This window comes from Solanum lycopersicum, chromosome 1 (genome assembly GCF_036512215.1).
Source record: "Solanum lycopersicum chromosome 1, SLM_r2.1".
In the NCBI taxonomy this organism is placed as follows: Eukaryota; Viridiplantae; Streptophyta; class Magnoliopsida; order Solanales; family Solanaceae; genus Solanum; species Solanum lycopersicum.
In genome coordinates, this window is record NC_090800.1 from 21,476,068 (window position 1) to 21,480,984 (window position 4,917).

The window sequence follows — 4,917 nt, forward strand, 5'->3', positions numbered from 1 at the left end:
AGTGTCACGTTCCGACACATAGTATTAGTGGATCGGAGTGTCACGTTCCGACACATAGAATTAGGGGATCAGAGTGTCACGTACCAACACATGTAGGGGATCGAAGTGTCACGTTCCGACATATGTAGGGGATCGGAGTGACACGTACCGACACATGTAGGGGATCGGAGTGTCACGTACCGACATAAGAGGAAGAAAGATAATGAATCTTGGAAGATGATAATATACTCAATTTAATAAAACTTAATTCCCAAATGAGTACGGTGTTGAGGATTGAGCCCTCATGGATGAACTTGATGGTACTTACTGATGATTATAGTACTTGTTGTTGCTACATGTTGAGTTTTATAGTTGATTTATGATATTACTTGATATATACTGTTCTCTAATTTGAGTTGACCGATGATATCTACTCATAACCCGTGGGTTGTACTGACCTCTACTTTTATGTTTTTCTTCTTGTTATTTGTGGAGTGTAGCAAACGTGCCGTCATCTTCGACTCAACAGTAACTCAAGCCAGTCTTCGTCACACCGGATCGTCAGGGTGAGCTAACGCTTCTAGCTTGGACTGGATCTTCTCCTTCATGTCTTGATGCCTTGAACTTCCGGCATGGACTAGCTTCTTATGTATTTTTAGCTTCTTAGAAACTCTTAGAATTAGTAGTTTAAAGTAGATGTTCTTGTGATGATGACTTCCAGATTCTGGGGATAATGATAAGTTTTTGAGTTATAGAAGTTGATTATTTATTTTTACTTATGAGTTTAAGTCTTCCGCATTACTTTCTGTTTATATTATATTGAAATGTTAAGGTTTAGATTGGTTGGTTCGCTCACATATGAGGGTAAGTGTGGGTGCCACTCGCGGCCCGGATTTGGGTCGTGACAGATGATGAATAAGAACCCTTAAAGCCATACTTCCCTGATGAATAGATCAACTCTATTGAGGAAGAAATTCCTGATAATCACCCCGTATGGAAATTATATTTTAATGAGGCTGTCAACGAAAATTGAGTGGAAATTGGGGCATTTCTTAGCTCACCAGACAGTTATCATTATCCTGCCACAACACGACTTCGATTCTTTTATAACAACAACACAATAGAATACGAAGCTTACAACATAGGTTTGAATATGGCAAAAAATTTGGATGTACATGAGCTCTTAGTCTTGGGGGATTCCGACTTGCTTATTCGACAAGCTCGAGGAAAATGGGAAACTTGAGATATTAAGATCATAAAGTACAAACAATGTTTAGAAAATCTCATCAATAAGTTCAAGTCCATTGAATTTAGATATATTCCCAGGTTTCACAATGAGTTGGATGATGCTTTGGCCATCCTAGCATCGATGCTTCCATACCCAGGTAATACCTACATTGGCCAGTTGGAAATACATGTTAGGGATCGACATGGTTATTGCAATATGATTGCGGTAGCGGCAGATGGTGAGCCTTGGTATCACGACATCCAAATAGTTTATAAAAGCTAGAGAATGTCCACTGCATGCTGATAGAGATTAAAAAAGAACTATTAGGCGACTCGCCAATGAGTTCTTCTTAAGTGGCGATATCTTATATGAAAGGACTCCAGATTTGAATTTATTACGATGTGTGAATACTCAAGAGGCAGAAAAAATTATGAATGAGGTACTCTTAGGGGTATGTGGCCCATAAATGAATGGTTACGTCCTAAAAAAAGTTTATTCGGGCAGGATACTATTTGGTTGATTATAAAGCGAGATTACTTCCAATTTGTTCACAAGTGCCATTAGTGCAAAATTCATAGCGACTTGATTCACTCTCCCCCATTAGAGTTGCATCTTATGTTTTCTCCGTGGCCTTATGTTACATGGGTAATAGACGTAAAAGTAAATAGGCAAATAGAGCCGAAAGCATCTAACAGTCATCGATTTATTTTAGTTGCCATCGATTACCTTACAAAATGGGTAGAAGTTGTCACGTTCAAGTTAGTTATCAAGAAAGTGGTGGTGGACTTCGTTCATTCCAACATCATATGTCGTTTTGGCATAACAAAAATCATTATTACAGACAATGCAATGAATCTCAACAGCCACCTGATGAAGAAAGTTTGTGAGCAATTTAAAATTGTTCGTCCTCATTCAACCCCTTATCGTCCCAAAGAAAATGGGGTTGTTGAAGTTGCGAATAAAAACATCAAGAAGATTCTTAGGAAATGGTGCAAGGATCTACACAGTGGCATGAGAAATTACCCTTTGCTCTCATGGGATATCGTACTACTATTCGTAAGTAAGTCGGTGAAACTCCCTACTTATTGGTTTATGGAACTGAGGTTGTCATACCCGTAGAAGTTGAAATCCATTCTTTTCGAACCATTATTGAATCACAAATCGAGGATATAGAATGGGTTAAATCAAGGTTAGAACAATTAGCACTGATAGAAGAAAAACGATTGACATTAATTTGTTTTGGTGAATTATATCAGCAGACGATGGCTCGAGCTTATAATAAGAAAGTACGCCCAAACAATTTTGAAGTGGGTCAACTTGCTTTGAAACGTATCTTCCCCACCAAGTCGAGGCCAAGGGAAATTTTGCTCCATATTAGCAAGGCCCTTATGTTATTAAGCAAGTGTTATTTAAAGGAGCTTTACAATTGGTGGATATGGAGGGAGAGGCGATTGACACGATTGTCAATGAAGTTTCTATCAAGAGATACTACATTTAGCACTCCTTGTCATTTTTATGATGAGAAGATAGAAATGTATCTTCTTTTATCTCAAACACCACTGGTCTGGTGCTTTCTTAAAAAAAAATTTAAAAATTCTAAAAAAACGAAAAAAAACAAAATAAAAAAATGAAAAGTTCATTGAACTACATTTGACCTGATTCCTAAAAGGATACAAGGTAGCCCTTCATGGGGGTTCGGTCCAATCGCTCAATAGAAAGATAATCATGTTCTTCAGTTCTCTAAAGGTTGAGACATTATATGGTGAACTTTGGGAAAAAAATAAAGAAGAGAGTTTTGTGAGTGAAAAACCTTACGAACACTATAAGATGATGGTTAGTTGAGTGACAAAGATTAGAATGTATTATTGGTGAAAAATCATGAAAGACACTACTGATCAAACGATGACATTTTGTCTTGACATAAGCGCAATCATGATAAAAATCAAGGCTAGACTGAAAGGTGCAACATTGTTTCCTGAGATTCAAACAACTCAAAAAGATAAACGTTCAGTCCAAATGCATGTCATATTTTAAAGTCGTCACGTACTTTCAGATAAGATTTTTTCACTCATTTAAACATTTTCTTATTTATCTAGTACTTCTAAAGACATTCTTTTTCCTTCATACCCCTTTCATTAGTGTCATTTGTTCGTTATACTTTGAGTTTTTTTTCTTTCTCACCATCAACTCGTGTCAAGTGAGAAAATAAAATTAAATCCGCAAAATTGACTACGGTATTTCCAGTTGAATGTTGGGGACCTGCACCATATTGGCTAGGGTTGTGAACCTATCGAGAGAATAAATATCATAAACGATACCGTGTGAAAATCGATAAAGCAAAAGAGTTGCTTGGGAACAAATGAACCACACAACATGCATAAAATGTTAATGAGTTGAATTTCCATGAAAAGTGTTTCAAGGAAAGATAAGGACTTTTTAAAACATCTTCAAGATATTCACACAATCATCAATGGGATGAATCTCCCAAGCGGGGGCGGATCTAGAAGTCAAGCTTCACAAGATACTCAAAGTCACGAACCAACCACCATTTAGAAAAATTAACAATACATTTCTTTGACTTGAAACAGGTATAAAGCAGAACCGTGTAAATAGTTTGCCAGAGACAAAAGCCACGATGGTAAAATCTTGAATCCTTACTTTTCATACAATATGCATGATAAAATAATAACAATAAAAATGATTCTTTTTCTGTTAATAGAATCTGGGGCATTTTATTTTATTTTTAGTTTGTTCAATGTACAAATAAAAATAAAGTAAAATAATGATGAATAATAATATAAATATGATATACGTGAAAAGAAGAAATATATATATATATATATATATATATATATATATATATATATATATATATATATATATATATATATATATATATATATAAAAATCATGTCTTTATAGGGCACAATAACCCCTATTTTATTTTTTATTTCTTCAGAGGGCATAATAACCGCTGGTTGCATATAGGACACAATAACCCCTATCTTATTTTTCATGTCTTCACATGGTACAATAACCTCTACCCTATTTTTCATGTCTTCAAAGGGCACAATAACCTTGGTTCCATATAGGGCACAATAACCCTGGTTCCATATAGGGCACAATAACCCTGGTTCCATATAGGGCACAATAACCCCTATTCTTTGTTTTCATGTCTTTACAGGGCACAATAACCCCTGGTGACATATAGGGCACAATAACCCCTATTTTATTTTTAATGTCTTCAGAAGGCACAATAACCCATGGAATTGCATATAGGGTACAATAACCCTATCATTTTTTTTATGTCTTTACATGGAACAATAACTCCTCGTTGCATATAGGGCAGAATAACCCATATTTTATTTTTAATGTCTTCAGAGGGTAAAATAACCCCTGGATTGCATATAGGGCACAATAACCTATCATTTTTTTTATGTTTTCCCTGGTTGCATATAGGGCACAATAATCTCTATTTTATTTTTTATTTCTTCAGATGGCACAAAGGTCACAATAACCCCTATTTTATTTTTCATGTCTTCAGAGGGCATAATAACCCCTTGTTGCATATAGGGTACAATAAGCCCTATTTTATTTTTTGTGTCGTTACAGGGTACAATAACAAATGGTTTCAATTTGGGTACAAAACTCCCGTTTGTCTTAATTTTTACATTTTGAAATGGCTACAAAAACATTATTTTTATTATTAG

General features: G+C 35.4%; 1 pseudogene; it reads left to right on the top strand.

Annotated features, from left to right (window-relative positions):
• The first annotated feature begins 283 nt into the window (after window positions 1-283).
• On the top strand, window positions 284-2,921 carry LOC138341693 (uncharacterized; annotated as a pseudogene).
• Window positions 2,922-4,917: the final 1,996 nt, after the last annotated feature.